At 41.0% G+C, this 22189-nt stretch overlaps 1 protein-coding gene and 1 long non-coding RNA gene across 6 annotated transcripts in view; one reads left to right on the plus strand and one right to left on the minus strand.

The window, feature by feature from the left end:
• Nucleotides 1-4747: 4747 nt before the first annotated feature.
• On the minus strand, nucleotides 4748-18641 carry LOC125346531. The gene is made up of 3 exons (XR_007209955.1): nucleotides 18356-18641; nucleotides 16453-16456; nucleotides 4748-4759 (listed from the first exon to the last, which is right to left on the minus strand). It is a non-coding gene; the product is annotated as an uncharacterized LOC125346531 (long non-coding RNA).
• Nucleotides 11090-22189, plus strand: part of Ccser2 (coiled-coil serine rich protein 2) — a 117654-nt gene continuing 106554 nt past the window's right edge. For 3 of the 5 annotated variants that reach the window (XM_048339175.1, XM_048339181.1, XM_048339182.1), the window contains exon 1: nucleotides 11090-11308. The gene's annotated coding sequence lies outside the window, so the exon portion shown is untranslated. Of the gene's footprint in view, nucleotides 11309-19229; nucleotides 19265-22189 lie in introns of those variants that run through there. The other 2 variants (XM_048339176.1, XM_048339180.1) reach the window with 2 other exon arrangements.

Genomic DNA, 22189 nt, shown 5'->3' on the forward strand with positions numbered 1-22189 from the left:
CTTGAACTCAAGCTTGGGTGGCATCCTTGAGGGTTATTGTTTTTTTTTTTTTTTTTTTTTTGTTTGCTCAAGGCTACCTAGATGCTCTGCCACTTGAACCATAGCTCCACTTATGTCTCTTTGCTGGTTAATTGGAGATAAGAGTCTCATGGACTTTCTTGTCTAGGCTAGCACACTGACATAAGGTAGAAATTAAGTCTCCTTTCCTTTTTTTTTAGAATTTTTTGCTGGTCCTGGGGTTTGAACTCAGGGTCTAGGCACGGTACTTGAGCTTCTTTTGCTCAAAGTTAGTGCTCTACCAGTTGAGCTACAGCTCTATTTCTGGAGTTTTCTGAGTAGTTTTTTTTTTTTTTTTGAGATTAGAGCCAATTGAACTTTCCTGCCTGAGCTGGTTTTGAACTATGATCTCAGATCTCAGCCTCCTGAGTAGCTAGGATTACCTGTACGAGTCACCAGTGCCAGTGTCTTCTTTCTTTTTGCATCTCATAGTATCAGACTACTGCTCTGAGGAAGCACCCATGATTACCAGTTTCTTGAGTGTCTTCCCAGAGATGGTCTTTGAGTTTATAAATATTTATGTATTAAATATATCTATTTTCCTCTACTCAAATTTTGTGATGTACTACACAAAGTGCTTGCTCTGTGCCTGGCTTTCGCACTTTAACATCAGGACTTGGAGAGAACTCCATTTCAGCACACAGAGAGCTCGCTGTTCACTCTTGCTAATAGGCTTTTAACTCTTTAGAAAAATGTCTTGGATCGTTCTGCAAATCTCCCTAAACCTTCTCTCTACTTGTACGGAAGCTTTCTGTAATGTGTACCCTCTTCTATCCACTCCACCTTCAGAGACATGTGTCATCCCCACAGGTTTCCCTGACACTCCTGCTAGTGGTAGAGAGTAGTAAACAGTGCTAGCCTTAGTGCTTGTATTTCTTCCACAGAGCAACTGAGCAGGAAAGGGGAATGGCTCTTTTCTGGAAGGGAGTCTGTGGACCTTCTTCAATGACATGCTGATGACTGGCAAGGAGCCCAGATTCACAAAGCCTCCTCAGCCATATCGGACAAATGGTATTTGTACCATTAGGGCAAGGCTCAGCAGTATCAAATCAGCAATCCTTCCTGCATTATATGCACGTTTCTCCTTTTGGATAAACAAGGGGTCATGTTACAAGAGGAGCAGCCAACATCCTTCTCAGGGCTTCATTATGTCTCCTTTTCCTTACTCATTGATCCTGTGTACAAGCACCAAGCATGAAATCTCTTAGCAGGTTAATATATTTTCATTGTCACTTCCTAAAAACTTAGTCTCTCTCACCTTCAATTCAGTAGATGTGTTGTTTTGCTTTGTTTTGTTTTGGGACGCTTACTGACATTGATGTGCTCCAGGGGTTGACATGCCTGTAATCCTAGCTATTCAGAAAGCTAAGATCTGAGCAAAAGCTGGAAGTGGAAATGTGACTCAAGAACACTAGCCTTGAGTAAAAAATCCAGTCAGCACAATGAAGTCCTCAACTCAAGCCTTAGTACTGGCAAGAAAAACACAGTGCCAGCACTGAGTGAAATGTTTATGGACATGACTGTGCACATGAAGAAGTGGTGTCTATTTGAAGCCTAACATGTTTCTCTTCCTTTTGTAATTTTCCCGCTTACCCTAAAATCTACATGTGGGCCACTTCTTGTGTAAATTCTCCACTGGAGAATGTCTTGAGAATGACAGAAGGGGTGATGACATTGATCAAGATGCACTGCACTCATAACTGATATGCTGAATTGAAACAACCACTTAAAGATAATAAATAATACCTTAAAAACACATCCCTTAGTTTTTTACTCAAGACTGGCTTTCTACTACTTGAGTTAAGCTCCAATTCTGATTTTTTGGTTGTTAACTGGAGATAAGAGTCTCATTACTTTCCTGCCAAGACTGGCTTCAAACTGCTATCCTCCAATTTCAGCATCCTGAGTAGCTAGGATTACAGACATAAACCACTGCCATACAGCTTGCTTTTATCTCTTCTTTCTTTCCCCAGAGATTTCCACAGACACAGTATGTCAACCACTAGCTTTCTTTGCTTAATGCAAGGAAAGAAATTAAAAAGAGATGAAATTAGACATTTCACTAATGCTTGTGGCAGAAATGATTCCTAATATCCATGCTTTTTTTTTCTTAGATACTTGCAGATTTTGTGTAGGGGCACAGGGTTGCTGAGAAGAAAGAATATATTTTCCAGTCTCCCTCTAATGTAGTATGTCATGAACTATAACTTTGGCTGAAGAAATGTAAGAGAAAGTGTCCTGTTATAACATGGAGGAAAGTTCCTTAAGCTTCTACAGCATGTCCTTTGCTTTTTATTTCCAACTTTTGGTTGGCAACTGCCTGGAACATAAATGCTGACTTATATCTCAAAGATATGAAAGAAAAAAATTGTTCAATGACCCTGTTAAAGATAGCAAGACAAACTTTATTTAGGACCATTGCATCAGATGAAGGAAACAGAAAGTACAAAATGGAATTTATAGCTAAGGATTAAGGAGAGGCGCAGAAGATCTAAGAGAAATTATCAAGGAAAATTGGACTCAGCCTTAGTAGGGATACTGCAGAAGGCAGGTGGGAGTGATCACACCACCTTGGAGAGGGGAGATTTGTACAGTAGGAGGAGTCTAATCAGATATTGAAGGTGATCAGACATCAAGGATGGAGAATTCTAGCCAAACCCAAGTAGTACAATCCTTGTTAAAGCTGAACAACAAACACAAAGACCTATTTGAGAATGAATTCAGAAAAAGATCAGAAGTATTTGTTCAAGGAGAGAGTCTTTGTCAACAACTACATTGTAAGCTGGGTGCCAATGACTGTGTCTACAATCTTAGCTATTAGGAGGCTGAAATCTGAGAATCCAGGTTCAAAGCCAGTGTGGGCAGGAAAGTCCATAAGACTCTTATCCCCAATTAATCACCAAAAAAACAAAAAATGGAACTATGGCTTAAGTGTTAGAATGGTAGTCTTGAGCAAAAATATTTCAGTGATAGCACCTAGGCCCCAAGTTCAAGACCCAGGACCAGGGCACAATCTCACAAAAAAGTATTATACTCTAGAGATGGTAGACTGCTAAGGAAGTTGATAACCCCATCCAATTTGGATTGCATATGTACTGACCTTTCCACAAGGGAGAAGTCAGTTATGATCTAAACACAGTTTGTGTTAAATTGAATTTTCCTTTGTGAAAATCCTAATCCAAGGCAGATGCTGGTGGCTCATGCCTATAATCCTAGCTACTCAAGAGGCTAAGATCTGAGAATTGAGGGTGGAAACCAACTGGGTAGAAAACTTCATGATATCTTTATCTCCAGTTAAGCAGCCCAAAGTCACAAGTGGGGGTATGGCTCAAGTGGTAGAGTGCCAGCATTGAGCAAAAAAGCTAAGAGACAATGTCTGGGCCATGAGTTCAAGCTCCAGTATTGACACTAAAAAGTGAGAGATGGGGTGGTGAGGAGCAGAACTGACAGGAGAGAGAGGAGCAGTGGAGCAGGGAGGAAAGGGGAAAGGAAGGGAGAAAAGAGGAAGGGATGGGAGGAGAGAGGGGGCAGAAGACAACACGCTTAAGAAAACTTAAAAACTCAATTTTTTCCTATTTCTATAAGGTCTTGAAAACTACAGCACTCATCCCATATAGTTACATCATCTTAGAGAACAAAGTCAGAAAATGGGGGCAGTCTTGGATACCATGAGCCTTTTTATCCAAAAATGATTCAAAGCTTCTTAAAATGTGTTGTTTAGATTACATATAAATTTCAAATAGATGGATATTTCAGTACTTAAAAAAAGATTCAGCAGGTAGAGATTTTTTGGGGGGGGAGGGAATCCAGATTGTCTACATGAAATAAAAGACTTTATATTTCTCTGTCATTATTGGCTGAATTGTGTTCTAAAATTCATGTTGAAATCCTGAATTTTCTCAGCTACTTCTAGCAGTTTAGATTGCAAAGTCTCTTATGTTTGGAGACTACATCTTGAAGGAAGCAATAAAGTTAAAATAAAGCTGAACATGTGGCTCAAACCCATAATTTTTGCTTCTTGGGAGGTGGAAATGAGAGGATCTCTAAGGTCAGTGCAGGCAAAAGTTCACAAGATTCCATCTTAACCAATATCTGGGCAGAGTGGCATGAGCCTGTTATCCCAGCATAAAGCAAAAATCTTGTAAGATGCAACTTAGAAGTCCTCCAGCTAAACCTGTGCCCTTTGTTCTGACCTAATCTCTGCTGAGTCAACTTTCAATCCTCATGGGCTCCAAGAAAGATCCACAGGTTATCAATCTGATGTGGAAAGACAACGATCTCTCAAACAAGCAATATCTTCTCCCTATTATCTTAAAGCAAACAGCTGAAAAAAATCCAGGAGACCATTTTGTTCCTGTTCCATTCCAGTAGTAATGTGATAACTTCTCTGGAACTCCTCCAAGGACAAAGACCGGGCTAATCGTCAACAAGGCCACCAGTTACTTGGGATTGTTTTTAACTGTGCATACCTTTCTCATCCCTTGCCCCCAGTTCTCCCTATTTAACATGAAGCCAATGTCTGTACCTCTGAAGATGGTTAATGATGTACTGAAGTCCTGGCTTCCCATGGCTGCCATGTATAAGTCTCCTTTCTCTGCCCTTTACCATCTCTTTTGATTTGGCATAAGGAGATGAATGGCCAAACCTAACTCAGGACTCCTGGATTTGTGGCATGAGGTGTCAAAACTTGATTTTATTTATACTCATGTGAAAAAGGACTGGAGGCATGGCTCAAGTAGTAGAGCACCTGCCTAGAAAGCCCTTTAATTCAATTCCTGGGGGAAAAAAAGCAAACAAAGTTAAAAGACTTTCTCTAGTATAGACCCTAGTCAAATATGACCTGGTGTCCTAGTAAAAACAAAAAGGATTTCAATACAAACATACACAAAGTGAACACCATATAAAGACACAGGGAGATGCCAATGTTTATAGCCAAAGACAGAGATCTCAGGATGATGCCAGTCCCACTGCCATTTGCTGTCAGACTTTTCCAAACCCACGAAAAAATCTCTATTGGTTGTTTAAACTATTCAGCCTGCAGTGCTTTGTTATAGGGAACCTAGAAAACGAACACATTTGTAAATCTGAATAATAGTGTGAATACATTTATATCATCATCACATCTTAATATTTCACATCAATGGAAGCATGTTATAATAAGAATACCTAGTTATTTCATTACCTCTCAAATTCCTCAGTGAGAGTAGTTATAATTGTATTTAGTTAGTATTCAGCAATTCTTACATTACAGGCATTATTCTCAGGACTTATATATTTAACTCATTGACTGCACAGAGCAATTTCATTTAACACCTACCTACAGTTGTGAAAACTGGGTACTAGACAAATAAAGTAACTTGCCCAAAGTCTCCAGAAGTTTAAATGGCAATGGATATTGCCAAGATTCCAAGTTAGATGGTTAGGTTTAGCTGCCACATTCTTCTTCAGCACAGTGAGATGTGGTTTTTCACTTCGAATACTTCCTTGCAGTTTTTCATGTCAGTACATACATATCTATTGCTTTTGTTATGTAAGCATGAAGTGAAATCTTTGCTGCCTTAATAAGTAGCCTTTAATCTCTCCTCAGGAACAAGAGAAAATGGAGGTATTTCCTCTCTCCCCACAGGGAAAAGTAGTCCTTTGTGCTTCTATGCACTGGTAGACCTGCCTCCATTTATAAGTACAATAATTGGTTTTGCTGACAACTACAACACATCTTTTATTTGCGTGGGAAGAGAGGGCCTGGAGTTTGAACTCAGTGTCTCACACTCTCATATCACTTTTTTTGCTCACAACTTGTACTCTGCCTCTTGAGCCATGCCTCCACTTTTAGCTTTTGCTGCATATCTGGAGATAAGATTCCCAATGATTTATATGTCAAGCTGGCTCCACACTGGGATTATCAGATCTCAGCCTCCTGGATTGCTAGGATTATAGGAGTGAGTCTCAGGTACCTGGTCTCTTCGCAGAGCTTTGCCAGAAAGGACTTCACATCATATTGTTTGAGAAAAGAAAGCAAATGAATGTTTATAGGGTACTTACTGGAAAGATTTAAGGCTAGAACCTTAAGAAGTGGTAGGGAGCAGAATATAAGAAGGACAATAGCCTTGGTCCTGTGCCACAGCCTAGCCCTTGAGTGGTCCCATTTATGGTGTGTATGCAGCCTGGAATAGGTCTGAATTGTAAGAAGGGACCATAGCATGTCTGGCACAGTGCCCAGAAGGAATAGCAAATCAGAGGATGGTTGTATGAATGCCCAGAGGCAGCTCTACAGAGCAGGCCAGGCACAGGACCCATGTCGTGCTTATGGAGCCTCCTGCCTGAAATCTTTTCCCATTGGGAATCTGCCTCACAACTTACCTGCCAGGTAGGACTTCTTAGTTACCCAGGAATCTTGAAAGGTTTCAGATAAAATCCATTGGGTTTTTTTTTTTTGCCTCCTATTCTCAGATCTTTTATTCCCTTGTGCATTCCAAATTGCAGACTTCCTCTTTATTTGCTATTGCTTTTACTGAGTTTCATCACTGCTGTATCTTTTTCATTTCCAAGGACTCTTTTGTGTGTTGAGAACATTTTTTTATGACATCTATTCTTGTATCAGGGGGTCAATTTTCTTCCTTATTGCTCTGAACATATTATTTATAACTTTGGAGGAGAGGAGTGCATGACAGTAGTTTTTCTTCTTGTTGTTATGGAGATTTAGAAATGTTCTATTAAACAACCCTAAGTTAAAGGGATTGTTTTCTAAAAATTGAAAAATTTACTGATCTACAATCTGTAATACAACTAAAGTAGTTATCATAGGAAATTGGATTACCTGAAATATGTGGCACAATAAAAGTGGAAACACAAATATAAAGGAATTTCACACCTAAAATAGAAAATAAAATAACAAAGTACTATAGTAAGGATCTAGTGCATATCAGGTTCATAACTCTGTTGGCTTAATTTGCCTTCCTCCCATGGGAAGAAAGCATAAAATTAATGTGGAGTTCCTCTAAAGTCAAAAGATGACATTTGGAAACTAGAGGCCCTCTTGAGCCTCTCTGGTGGGGTGCAAAGAAGGCAAGCAAGTGATGGAGTCAGAGTTAGAAAGAAGGGCTTGAAGCTACTCTAGCAAATTGGAGAACATGGAAGATATGGATTTTAGGGGTTTTGTCTGTTTGTTTTTTGTGCCGGTCCTAGGGCTTGAACTCAGGCCTAGGCACTGTCCATAAACTTTTCTGGTCAAAGCTGGCAATTTGTCCCATGAGCCACAGGTCCATTTCCAGGTTTTTGGTGGTTTATTGGTAATAAGAGCCTAATCTGGCTCCAAAGTACAATCCTCAGATGTTTAGCCTCCTGAGTAGCTAGGATTGCAGTTGTGAGTTGTGGGCACCTGGCCCTAGCGTGGCATTTTTATACTGTCAGCCTCTGACTTTTTGTCTTCTGTCTATTTCCCTAGCTCAAGGTCAGAGGTCAAGCCCTCAGCTGTTATCCAGTACTTGAAGGCTCCACAGCTGTGATATTTGTTCACATGATAGTAAGTGACACTTAGACTTTTGTGTCTCATCAATTTTTCAGGAATTCCTGGAGATGTTCCTTCCCACCTAGTGTGGTGATGGTTAAAGTTAATCTAATGAGGGAGAATGATAGAAGGACTGTCATTGATCCAGATGCATTGTACTTCATGACCTGTAGAATTTTACCTTTGTACAACTACTTAAAAAAATAAAGCTGGGTACTGGTGGCTCATGGCTGTAATCCTAGTTACTCAGGGGGCTGAGATCTGAGGATTATGGTTCAAAGCCAGCCTGCTCAAGAAAGTCCATGAGACTCTTATCTCCAATTTACTATCAAAAAAGCCAGAAGTTTAAAAAAAAAAGCCAGAAGTTTTAGAGCTGTGGCTTGATAGTGGAGTGCTAGCTTTGAGCAAAAAAACTCAGGGGTTGTACCCAAGCTCTGAGTTCAAGCCCCGGAACCAACCAACACACACACACACACACACACACACACTTTAAAAAGGCAATTCTAGTATAATGTTTTTCAAAATATGATCCCTGTGGAAGCAGTATTAAAAACAGAAATTTATTAGAAATGTTAATTCCTAGATTCCATCCCAGGGCTACTGAATTTGAAAATCTGGGTTTGGGGTCTAGCAATCCATGTTATATCAAACCTCCTAGAGGTTTCTGAAACATACTACAATTTGTGAACCACTGCTCAGCTTTGTCTGCCTTTTTTTGTGCCAGTCCTGGGGCTTGAACTCAGGACCTGGATGCTTTCCTGACCTTTTGTGCTCAAGGGTAGTGCTCTACCACTTAAAGCACGGCTCCACTTCCAGTTACCTTTGGAGGTTAAATGAAGATTAGGATCTCATGGACTCTTCTGCCAGAGTTTACTTGGAATAGAAATCCTCAGAATCCTCAGATTTCAGCCCCCTGAGTAGCTAGAATCATAGGAATGAGCCACTAATGCCCAGCTTGTCTGCCTTCTTATCCTTAATTCTAGCCATACACAGGCTTCAGACCCTCATGGGTCAGGAGATTATATATATATATATGTACATATATGTATATATGTACATATATATAATGAATACTTCTAAGTGTTATTCTAAATATACTTTCTTAGGATCCAAACTTATGGCCTATAACAACTTTTACACCTGTCTTACAATCTACCTTTTGTGGGCATGTGAAAGTCTTATTATACATTCATCAAACAGTTTAAAGCTACTCAACTACCCCCTTTATCTAACTTTCACATGCCAAGTCAGTATTTCCCTTGCTCTAAATCATCCAGGTCCAGGTATCAGATAACTGGAGAACTAGAGAACATTCCTATAGCCTCAAGGCCTCTGACCTTATTTAAACTAGGCAGTTCTAAGATGTCTACCTTCCCATGTTTTCTTCTCTCACAGAAATTGCAGTAAATCTCTGTCTTGTGCTTCATCCTGACTAACTGTGATGCTTCTTCCCATGGCTCTGCACTGCTCAGTGTGTCCAATTCAAAGAAAATGTAAGTCATAAAAACCAGTTACTACTGACCAGTGGTGAATACCTAAAATCATAGTTCTTTGGGAAGCCTAGCTTCAATTAACCAGCAAAAGGCCATAAGTAGAGGTGTGTTTTAAGTGGGGGAGCCCCCAGGTGTGAGGGAAGAAGGCACTCAAGAATATGACGGCTTGAATTCAAGGCCCAGGACTGGCACAAAACCAAAAATAACTAAACATGTTTCAATACTATTGACTTCTTCATGTCATCAAGGTCATCCCATGAATTAAAACCCAAGGGTACACATTGAAGCAATGCCTAATGGTTATATAATCAATGTGACATAATGGAAACCAAGAAAAGAAGAACATCAGGAAAAGAACAAAATGTGAATAGGGAAAATCAATTTAAGGAAGTACTCTTACCTTTGTAGAAGAGGAAGGGAAGAGTGACCTAGTACTTCACAACTGCCAAAGAAAACAGAATATATAATCATCCCAAGCATTCAGGAGTCACAAGACAGCAAATCAGCACTTAGAAAAACAAAATTCTTCCTGGTTTGGGACTTGAGAGATATTTCTTTCCAGATTCTTCTATGTTGAGAAAGTAGCATCTTTCCTAACTCCCAAGGACAAGCCAAGAAGACCATTCCTTTTCCCATTTTTCAATTTAGCTGATGGCTTAAACCCCAAAGCACATTTTAACAACCACATCTGTTGAGTGGTGTGTGTGAGGGGCATGTTGAAGAGCTCTCAGGCTGTCTAATGATCTCAACCCAAAGACATATTGTAGAGCATATATATGTATATATATTTAGACTTATAGACTTTCTCAATATTTTAAGCATACACATTCATCAAGAAACTAAATATATTAATATTTGATCTTTGATTAAAAAGTACTGTTTTCTGTTGTTTACGAAATATAAAGATATAGGTAACTAGAGAGCTGAAAGGTGGGTGAATTTGATCATAATATTCAATGTACATAAATAAAAATGGACTCAGGTAACTTAAGGGGATGGGTAGGGTTGGAAGAGATGAGTATGGAAGGGGTGACATTGATCAGATACATTGATACTCATAAACTGACATGGTGAATTGAAACCCCTTTGTTAAAGGTAACAAAATTTTTTAATGCTAAAATACATAAATAAATATAAAGTTCTATTATCATGTAAGATATGACTTTATAAATCAAACATTGCTGTCCCCTCTTTCCTCCATTGAGTGTCCCTGGTCTGGAGACATAGAAGTGGATAATTTTCAAAAATTTCTCTTTTATTTAATGTTACTTACTGTAGTCGAGCTATTGGGACCAGCAAAGATTTCAGTTTAGCTAGTTTGGTGTAAGGGCAGATCTCGTGCATCAGCAGCAGGCCAGATATGAAGCGCTGCAGGATAAGGATTCTCAGGGTTGGTCCAACCATCTAGAAGGAAGGAAGGAGGGAAGAGATGGTCTTTGGATAGCAGCAGTCTTCAAAGGCACGAAGACGTGGTCCCTGGCAAAAGAAAATTCAGACCCAGGGAATCTTAGCACTGAGGGCAGGGGGTGGGGGGAGGGTGTAGCACGAAGGGCCGATGGTGGGTGATGATTAGGTGGGAACGCTTCCCTATGGTCTTAGCCAGAGTCAGTGTTGTGGTGAGATAGGTAGGATATGTGTGGTCCATAGTGTAGAAGGGCAGGGGAAGAGCCATGCTAGTGCCAGTGTTCAGACCACTCCTAACTCTTCGGTCTGAACAGGGAGGTGGCAGGTTTGGTCCATAGTCAAGAAGCAGGCGTTGGTCCACAGGGCTATCTCGACTTGATGTCTGTGGCAGGACTGAGTCAGAGGGCAGGGAGGCCAAGGTGAGTTGGAGCAGGTGGCCACGGGGTAGGGGCGGGGCTGAGAAAGGCAGGGCGGGGCCACCAGATAGCTGCGGCTGGAGTCAAATGGGAGGCAGGAGCTGGGCGGCGGGAGGGGCGCGGCGCCGTGAGGTTCGCGCCTGCGCACAGCGCTCCAGGGGGGCGGGGCTGCGCGCGCGCGTTGCGCAGGGGCCCCTGAGGGCGGAGTCCGGGCGGGAGGAGTCCGAGGGAGGGGGCGCGGTGCTGTGGAGTCCGGCGCTCCCTCAGGCCCGGGACGCGATGCTGGCTGCTACGGCTCGGGCGGCGGAGCTGACCGGGACGTGACGGGCGGGGGCCCCGGCTTCGCTTTCTGTCCTTTGCGTCTGAAGGTCGCTTCGCTGGGCGAACCTCAGCCAAGGCCACCGTCGCGGAGGCAGCGCGACCTCCGCAGGGTGAGCGGGAGCCGGGTGCGGGCCGGCGCTGGGGTCGTAGCGGGCGCCCGCGGCAGCCCGGGACTGGGGGTCCGGTCCCGGGCGGGGCCGAGGCCGCGGGGCCCGGCTGGGGCGCGGACGCCCGCGGGTCTCCCGCCCTTCCTCCGACCCCCTCAGGCGCCGTAGGCTGCCTGTCACTGGCGGGCGTGGAGCGGCGAGGCCGGCGCCTCTGCCCGGCGGGCCGGAGACGGACGCCCGGGACGGACGCCGGGGGCCTGGGGTCGCCCGGGGCGCCGCCTCCTCCCTTCCTCCGCGGGGAAATCGCGGCGAGGCTGAGATGCACCGTGACTTCCCCGTCAGGATGCTCCGGAGGCTTGCTGGGGGAAAGTCCTGGGGCGCCCTGTAGCAGCGAGCTTTCATTCCTATTTATTTATATTTTTGAAAACAAAGACACGCCCTAAAACTCATCTTGAGACAAAACTTCGGTGCATCTTCACACCGTGGCTGTGATTTGGATGCTCATTCTTTTCACTTTGGATAGGTGCTATTTTTGGGCATTAAAAAAATGCACCTACTTTCTTAACCGAGTGAAAAGGAGGAATGCTTCTTTGGTGCTCACTGGTTGGTGGCTGAGCTTGAGTTTGAATTTCAATAATTGCAAATTCATCTCTGTAGGCTACGTAGCCAATTAGGGTTGCTGTTCCTACGCTAGGCCTTAAGCAGTGTGAGAATTACTGATGCACAGACTCTTCCTGGTCCTAGATTGAATGGTTCACTCTTAGGAGGAGAGAGACAAGGAGATTTAAGCATTTCAAATTAGACCTTTAAAAAGGATTTCCGTTTCTTTTGAGCATTAAAATATTAGTGGCACATACTCATTTGACCGTATACATTTGGTGATACACATTTGGCCATATGTATAGACAAGTATGTATATGTGTGTATGTTTTTATACGTATGGATCATCATTTAGGCTTTCAAAGAGATAAGATACTGTTCTGCAAAAGATACAAAATGTCTTCTAATCTCTAATCCAAGCATGACATGTAAACATTGGCTTGATGTCTTTCTTGAAGTCAGTCTTCTTTTTGGACTTGCCTCCCTTAACTGATTTAAGCTCTTTGTTGTTTTCTTATATGGTGCTTTTTTGTTTTTGTTTTCTTCTTCAGTTCTGGTGGTAGGGCTTGGATTCAGTGCTTGGGCACCATCCCTTAGCCTTTTCTGTTAAGGCTAATGTTCAGCCACTTTAACCACAGCTACACTTCCAGCTTTTTTGCTGGTTAATTGGAGATAATAGTCTCATGGGCTTTTCTTCTCTGTTTGGCCACCAACTGTTATCCTCAGATATCAGCCTCCTGAGTAGCTAGTATTGCAGGTGAGCCAGCACCCAGTTTTGTGGTTTTCTTTAGTGATCTCAGCAACATTGATTTTTGGTAATCTTTAGGTTAAAATGCATAATTTTATATATGCCATAATTTATACTGTCTTACCTCAGTGTCAGGTTATATGTCATAATAAGTGCTAAAGTCATTCTGAGAGCAAGAATTTTTCATTAAAATTATTTTTTCTACCTTTCTACAATTAGTGTTTTAGCTTATGTTACTTTTACTGTATGGGGGAAGAAGAAAGCTTTGGTTTCATGTCAGACTCTTCATATGAAGTCTCAAAATCCAGTTTTATACCATTTCTGGTTGTTGTCTCTGTTCTAGCTTTATCTTCTACTTTAGGCCTGTTCTCTTCCTGTAAAATGATTGGTCATTTGAAAAAGGTGACATCTTCCTTTGTGGTTTTGCTTGGTTTTCTCTGTTGAGAATTCTTTTTCTCCCAGTAAATAACATTACATCACAACATTACTGAAATACCACCTGAGTTGTTCTTGTCCAGTCACTGATCCAGAAGTTTGTGCGCATACTGCAGTTGACATTTTGCAAACTGGTAGTTAATTATTTGCTTCTGTGCCAGGCTTTTCAGTTTCTTCTGGAGTTTGCTATTCTGGCACATCTTGTTGTATGGTACAGGTGCTCAAAAGCTGTTTACTGAATACATTTGTGAGAAATAGTTTCAGGCTTACACATAGCTTTAGATAGGAAATATAGGGGCTGGGGATATGGCCTAGTGGCAAGAGTGCTTGCCTTGTATACATGAGGCCCTGGGTTTGATTCCCCAGCACCACATATACAGAAAACGGCCAGAAGTGGCGCTGTGGCTCAAGTGGCAGGGTGCTAGCCTTGAGCAAGAAGAAGCCAGGGACAGTGCTCAGGCCCAGGACTGGCCAAAAAAAAAAAAGATAGGAAATATAGGTTAGATTACTTCAGTATCACAAAACTTAAGAAAATGCTGTGAAAGTTTTTGTTTTTGTGCTGGTGCTGGGTTCTATTCTTGAGCTTTTTTGCTCAAGGCTAGCATTCTTCCACTTGAGCCTCAGTTCCACTTCTGGTTTTTTTGTTGCTTAATTGGAGCTGAGGGTCTCACAGACTTTCCTGCCCAGGCTGGCTGCAAACCTGGATCCTCAGCTCTCAGCCTCCCGAGTAGCTAGGGTTACAGGTGTGAGTCACTGGTGCCTGGTTGTAGAAGGTATTTTTGAATATCCAAGAAATAAAAGTAGTTGCTGGATATTTATGAAATTCTAGTTAGAACAAAAACAAAATTTCCAGACCATTCCATCTTATGGTTGAGGAGTAAGTGGGATACAGCCAGTAAAGACTGCTGTTTCATTGGTTCTGGAACTTTATTTTGAAGTGCAGTACTTTGCCCAAGGTCATGTGGGTATAAAGGAACAGAGCTAGAATGTGATCCAAGTCTTTTGACTATCTTTGTATTTCACCTTTGCTCTTAGTCTCCTACTTCTAAGTTTTAATCATTGTTTTACCATCTGAGTAGAGACTGAGAGAAGTGGGTGTGTACTGGGAAAGGGGTATGTTGAGGTAATAGTTATTGAACTTGAAAGAATAAATAGGTTCCTGGTTCAGTTTAAAAAAAAATTTGCCATTGAGCAGCTAAACTCTGAAAAGCCTGAGATTACATGAGATGCTTTCTATCTCACATCTCCTGACTTGACCCCATGCTTTTTTTTTTTTTTTTAACTATATTATTGTGCAGTGGAAGAAAATTAGGAATTTGCTGTTTTTTCACATGGAAAATGAATGTGCTTGTAATTTCTTTCTTTTTGGATCCTTAGCTGCCATTCTGGGGGATATGGAACCTGTGAGTGGTTGAGAAACATGATAACTCCTTGGGGAGTCCAGGAGAAACCCAATCACCACCATTCCACTCAGCCATGTAGTTTTAACTTCAGTGTTTGAGGCGTCTCTCCAGATGCCCCATAACAACTGGCTTCTGGTTGCCATATGGAGATCCTGCAGACAGTTATGTTTTGATGGTAAAATGAGAATTTAGTATGGTAAGATTAGAGCTAGCTGGTAACATGGCTAAAATTACACAAGAATAGCCTCTCTGATTACTCCTGTGTGATAGGTTTTTAGGGGAATAAATTAATGATTGTGGTTTTATGCCTCTGAAAAGCCAGTTTTGAAATATGTACTTAGTGGAAGAGGCCTGATCAATTCCGACAGGCTTTTTAGTTTGCAAATGATGTAATAGTCCAAGAAGTCAAGTCAAAATAAGCTTGTTTTAAATTTCTTGTCACATCTGCATGATTTTGTAATGAAACTGCAGCACAGAGCTTCTTATTTGCTTTATATGTAATATATCTTTACCTTTTGACAGCTTACTATTACCATGAGTTGAATCACTTTCTTAATATTTGGACATTTTAGGTTGCTTACCGTTTTGTAAGTCTTGTATTTATTATGTATACTTGCCTTTCTTGACCTCTCTAAACCTTAGCTTACTAAAATATCCCCACTGAGTCTTGTCCAGACATTTCATCCCTTTTGTCTTTACTGATTCAGTAGTAAGCCTTACATTCTTCAGCTAGTGTTCTGCCATATGGTCATCATTTATTTCCTTTCTTGAGACTAAAGGCTCAGGGGAAGGATTACAAGGTCATAGGGTTTGAAGGTTTTGTCAGCTTCAAAGATACTGCCAGGTATACTTTTGAGCGGTATTTTTGTACTGCCTCCAGTGAAATTTAGCTGGAGTCTGTCTGCCTTTTGGTTTTTAAGAGTTTTGTTTTTTGAAATGATAAAAGAATCAACAGTAGAAAAACAGTGGCAGCACTTTTCTAGCTTTATTTTCTGCTCTATATGGATTGTTTACTTTTGCCTATAAATCTACTGAAATAGTTTCACCAATTCTCATTAACATTGATGTAAGTGTTAGTGTTTTAAAAAGCATTTCTGGTCTGCGTCATTTTGGTTAGTGTAGAAGGCTTTGTAATTTTTTATATTGGAATCATTGACTTAAAAATTGTGATGTTAGTTGGGCATTGGTGGCTCATGCCTGCAATCCTAGCTACTCAGGAAGCTGAGATCTGAGGATCATGGTTCAAAGCCAGCCTGGGCAGAAAAGTCCCTGTGAGACTCTTATCTCCAATAGAGCTGAAGTAGCACTGTAGCTTAAGTGGTAAGAATGCTAGCCTTGAGGCACAGGCACAGTGCCCAGGCCTTGAGATCAAGCCCCCGGACTGCTCCCCCCCCCAAAAAAAAATTTGTGATTTTTGAGGTCAGGGGCTGGTAGTTCATACTTCTTATTCAAGCTCCTCAGGAGGGTACTCTTTTAGCTTCAAAGAAAGCACTAAAAAAGCCAGAAGTGGAGCTGTGACTCAAGTGGTAGAGCGCCAGCTTTGTCCAAAAAAGCTCAGCGACAGTGCACAGGCCCTGAGTTCAAGTCCAACGACTGACACACACACACACACACACACACACACACACACACACTGTGATTTTTGAGTTTTGATTATAAAGTGTGAGAATTCCTTCATTTGATGCATGCTTTTTATTGAGCTTTAGACTTTGTTTTGTTATATATATGCATCTTTAGTAAACTAAATTATATACAGTGAAGTGGAATTTGATTATGTAGATTTTGTGTTACAGAAAACCAGTTGATTTTGAACTTTTTAAAATGATGTTATGGGGGGCTTGAACTCAGGGCCTCCCAACTCTCACTTAGCTTTTACCATTTAAGGCTGGGATTCTACAACTTGAGCCACTTCTCCACTTCTGGCTTTTTGTTGATTAAATAGAAATTAGAGTCTCACGGACTTTCCTGCTCAGACTGGCTGTAACCTTTGATCTTAGTGCTCAGCTTCCTGTGTAGCTAGGATTGCAAGTGTGAATCACCATTCTTGTCAGTAAGTTTGAAATTGAATGGGAAACAAATGACTTTTTTTTAATAATAAAAAAGATAGTCACTTGCTTTTAAAAAGAAATCGTGGTAATTTTTAGACAAACTAAAAAATTTAAAAATAATTTTATTGTTATTATTAAGGTATTGTACAGACGGGCTACCATTTCATAAATCAGATATCTTTTCTTTTCTTTTTTTTTTGGACATGTCACTCCTTTCTTTACTTTTCCCCCAGTTTCCTCTTCTCACCCCTGCCCATAGTTACATAGGTCATTTTCCCCAAAGTGTATGCTGAGTAGCATGATTGCATTTATTAACTCTTTCTCCTTCTTTTTCTGCACCCGTAAACTAACATTATTATGAATGCAGTTGTATTAAAGGTTTTTGTGTTGGTTCAAGATTAACCAGTTATTTCTAATTTACTTCTTAGTTGTTAATCATTCTAAAATACATGAAACATAACCTTGGTTACCTTCTCCATTTAGGGAGTGATATGTTTTAGATAGATGAGATAGTCAAGGAAAATGGTTAACAGATTCACTGTGCTGATACTTAGCGTGGAGTTCCCTCCTTCTCATAGCTACTCAGAAGGTAGTTTTAAGTTTTGTAATTTTTAAATTTTATTTGTTATTGTGAAGGTGATGTACAGAGTGGCTACAGTTACATAACTTAGTCAATGAATACATTTCTTTTTGAATAGTGTCACCTCTTCCTTTGTTTTCTCCCAGTTTTTCCCTTGGAACCATCTCCCCTGCAAATTGTGTAGTTCATTTTCAACACTGTCTAGTGAATGTCACTGCTACATTTGTTCACCCTTGGTCTCATAATTTCTGTGCTCCCCCTTAACCTCCTCAAAATAGGTAATCATACATGAGATGAAAGGTACAGAAATCAAAAATAGTGACAGAGGAGGAAAAAAATGCAAGAAGCAAAGTAACATAAGCCCCTTATATCCATTTCTTGGAGTTCATTTTGATAATCATTTAGTATCATATGCTCATATCTATTGAACCTTTGTGATCCTCTCCTAAGAATATCCTCCTTTGGTGAATGTCCAGAGTCCTGTATACTTTATCATGTCCAACTGTCTTTTTCCATTCAGTGCGTTTACTTGCAGATTTATAGGCATTTTCTAATTACAACAAATGAGGGATACCATGCAACCAGTATTTCTTTGGCTTATGTACATTTTCTTGATGCATTTGTGCGCTGAAGGGCATCTGAGTTGATTCCATATCTTGGCTATGGTAAATAATGCTTTTGTGAACTTGGTTGTGCTGGTAGCTTTAGTATGACCTTGTTTGTGGTCTATTGGACAAATGCCCAGGAATGGCATTGCTGGGTCCATTTTTTTTTTAAATCCCTATTTTTGTGGATGAGAAAGCATAGAGATATAAAGTTACCTGCTAAAGTTAACATAGCTTGTAAGCAGGGGAACAGAAGTTCAAATTGCTTTTAAATGGTGCTATTCCAAACCTGTATTATATTCTTATTCCTGGGCCAAGGATCTGGATTTCCTCTGTACGACATTCTGAAAGATTTAGATCTTTCAAAGCAAAGGAAAGATAAGGTATTTTATCTCCTAGAGAGATGGCTGATGTTACTAGATGAGAATACATTGAAGTAAGTTTCTTACAGGAAGTAATTCACATATATCATATGAGAAATGGAGTCTGAATTGTGAGGTGGAAGCAGAGATCAGGGGTTATTTTGTGAAGATATGGGACTGCTTAACCAACTTATAAGAGAATGGGAAGGCGCAAGTGTTGGTTAGAAGAAACCAGGGAGCTAATGAAGACAAGTGTGTTTTCATAACACTTTCATTTCACTGGCTGTGGTGCATTGTGCTTAACCTAGACACACATCTAATCACTGTTGGATTGTGTGCTTGTTAGTGGTAGGGACTGAGTGGAAGGTATAAGTGAATATAGGATGAGATGACAGGAAGAGGGCAGGTTGATCTGAGAAATACTAAATCACCATGAGTAGGTGGGAGAGAAGAGGTGTTCTAGAACATGAAAGCTATCCAGGAGGGGTGAGCCATCGGTGCTGAAGCCCAAAAGGAGGTATTAGCATACAAAAGCAAGCACATATAGATTGTTAATTCAGGCTATAAGTAGGTGTGGTTGGTGCAGTCTAAAGTGACAAGCTGATGGCCAGAACTGTATAGAGGTAAGTTGTGTTTCCATAGTTACTGACACCTCCTATCCTGTGGCTTCCTGCCTCTTGGTTTCTAACTTCTATGTGCTAGGGTGTTGATGTTGGAGTATGACTCAGTTGATTGAGATCACTCAGTCAAAACACTTCTAATTTATAAGAGAATTGACCAGACAATTACATGTAATCTCAAAAGTTTTTCATTTTTCTATTATGAATTGGCTTATTTTAGTTGCAGTTATGTATCTGCCTTTTAGAGACTTCTTAAGTTGAGGTTTGGAGCCAATGGGGAGCCACAGAATTTTTCAAGCCTAGATTCATGAAGTTTTCCTTCTGTGTACTTTTCTGTGCTAATTTGTAGTTTATAGTTGGATCATCTCTAGGGCTTGTTGGTCCTTATAATGCCACAGATTACTCCCAAATAGTGAAGAATCTGTTTTCTTTGCATGATTTTTATAATTATATAAAAAGTATAGGAAACTATTTTAAATTCTTTTGGTCAGTTCCTAATTTCATTTTTTATTTATATTTTTAATGGTACTAGGCTTTGAACTTGGGACCTTGTGCTTGTTAGATGAGTATTCTATTTAAGCCACACTTCTGGTCTTTCTTGCTTTAGGTTATTATTCAGATAGGGTCATGGTTTTTGCCCAAGGCTGGCTGGCCTGGGATCATATGATCCTCCTACCTATTCCTCTTCCCTTCCTTTCTATAGTTATTACCATCCACCTACCCCCATCATTGCTCCAAACTGTTTAACTTGGCATGGCATCCTGTTCCAAATCTTGAGTTCTGAATATGGAGATAGGGGAAGTAGGACATGGCTCTTTAGCCAAGGATACTGGCTATCACAGGCTGTTTGGTATGTGATTTCAGTTTTGGTGTCTTGTATTGAAAACAGCTCAGTTGATATGTCATATTTTAGCAGGTAAGGTGAATATTTCCTCTCTACTACACCACACTCTTTTGAAATAAAAAATGAAAAAAAAATCTGTTGCTTTAAATTGTCTGCCTTTCCCTCAACCACTGTATCCATCTAAATCTTCTCCTCTCACCAAGATATTATAGTCTTTGATGACTGAGCTGCTAGTATATACACTAGGGACGTCTTAAGAGCAGCAGACTCCAGAAGGTTCTTTGAGTTGTTGTCATTATATTAATGATATTTGGTTGCAGTTTGAGGGCTTTGGGGAAATTTGAGAGCTTTCTCTGACCATTATGTCTTGGCAACCAGTGGTTGGTTGGGAGTTACAGTTTTAGAAAAGCAGGAGCCTTTCATAATAGCTATTAAGAATGTAGAGTGAGGGCTGGGGATATAGCCTAGTGGCAAGAGTGCCTGCCTCGGATACACGAGGCCCTAGGTTCGATTCCCCAGCACCACATATACAGAAAACGGCCAGAAGCGGCGCTGTGGCTCAAGTGGCAGAGTGCTAGCCTTGAGCGGGAAGAAGCCAGGGACAGTGCTCAAGCCCTGAGTCCAAGGCCCAGGACTGGCCAAAAAAAAAAAAAAAAAAAAAGAATGTAGAGTGAGCATGGCACTATTTTGGTCTGAGCTGGTAGGCCAGTTGCAGAAAGTATCCAGGTGTCATTTGTTTTCAGGGGGTTCAATGGCAAGAATGGCCATCTCATTGTTGTCTTCTTTATGTTCCTCCTTATCCTGTTCTTCTTTTTTTTTTTTTTTTTTTTTAAATTTTTTTTTTTTTTTTGCCAGTCCTGGGCCTTGGACTCAGGGCCTGAGCACTGTCCCTGGCTTCTTCCCGCTCAAGGCTAGCACTCTGCCACTTGAGCCACAGTGCCACTTCTGGCCGTTTTCTGCATATGTGGTGCTGGGGAATCGAACCTAGGGCCTCGTGTATCCGAGGCAGGCACTCTTGCCGCTAGGCTATATCCCCAGCCCCCCTATCCTGTTCTTCTTGGTATGCACTTGTCAGTACTTGTTCATTATTGGTGCCAGGTAGAGTTGTGTACTTGACTGTTGTTGTGGCCACTCGTGCAGTCAGAGTTTATCCAGGACTTGTGAATTCTACACGGAAAATTCCCTTAGTCTTGGCTTTGAGACCAGATCACAAGTCTGGATTTTCCTAGTTCTTCTATTACTTAAGAGGGGTGAACAATTGCTACAGTTTGTTTTGCAATGACCAGAACTAGCTTATTTAAGCTTACACTCAAATGAAAAGATACAGAAAACGAATACCTAACTATACAGTATATCAGCGGAATAAGGCAGAAAGAACATGCAAAGGGCATACTGCTGTTGTACATTACACTAGATAGTTAGGAAAGATTTCTATGAGAACTTCTACTTGAAGTGAGAGTGTGATCACTGCTGATTCTGGGAAGGGAGAGCATTGCATAAAGATGGGCCAGGGATGCCAGGAACCTGTGCTGAAGCATGCTAAATCTCTTCTGTGAGTGACAGGTACTACCTCAGTGGAAGCACTGAAGGGAATAGTTAGTAGACAAGTCAGGTAGGATGGGTAGGTGGGTAGAGGTTAAAGCATATATGATGGTACAGATTAGTAGGAATTTTGGGTTTTACTCTGTAGCTACGAAAAATTTTGACTTAAAAAATGTGATACTGGGATTTGAACTCAGAAAGGGCCTCATGCTTGCTAGGCTGGTGCTTATCCATCTCTATAGCCCTGTTTTTCTCTGTTTATGCTTAGGATAAGATTTTGCTTCTTGTGTGGGCCATGATCCACTGTCTTTACCTTAAGGATTCCCCTCGTTGCTGGGATAACAGGTGTGCACTATCTCATCCAGCTTTCCTCCAAGGGAAAGGAGTCATGTGGACTTTTATGTCTGGATGGGTTTAGATCCATGATCTTCCCAAACTCATTCTCTTAAGTAGCTTGGAATGATCAGTGTGGGCCACTGTGCCCAGATGCAGGTTGAAGAAGAAGGGTGGTCTCATGAACTTTTACTGCCAAGTCTGGCCTTGAACTTTGATCCTTCTGTTCTCAACCTTCCAAGTAGATAGTATTACTGATGTCACACTTGCCTTGTTTAAAATGGTCCTCTGGGTTGCTATGCAGAGAATGTCAGGTGTCAGGCATAATAAGAACACTTAGTGAGCTGCATCAATAATCTTGGGTAGGTAATGATATTGATTTTGGGCAGGAGCTGGGAAAAGCACTCCCATTGTGGATACATCTTGAAAGCAGAACCAACAATTTGATGGTGGATTGGATGTGGCATGAAAAACTGGAAAGATGGACATTTACTGAGATGAGTAAGACTGCAGAAGAAGCAGGTTTCAGGGGGAAATCATGAGTTCAGTTTTAGTTTTGCCAAGTTAGCAATTCAAGTAAAGATGTTGAGTATACATGAGTCTGCATTTCAGGGCAGAGATTTGTGATAGCTGGAGGTAGATGATGACAGGTAGCATTTAATACTATGGAAACAGATTAAGACAGGTTATGAAGTGAATATGGGCACAGAAATCTAAAGACTTCTCTGATTGGGAGAGTAAGGGAGAGAGAGAGGAGCAAAGGC

Source organism: Perognathus longimembris, chromosome 2 (genome assembly GCF_023159225.1).
Source record: "Perognathus longimembris pacificus isolate PPM17 chromosome 2, ASM2315922v1, whole genome shotgun sequence".
NCBI lineage: Eukaryota > Metazoa > Chordata > Mammalia > Rodentia > Heteromyidae > Perognathus > Perognathus longimembris.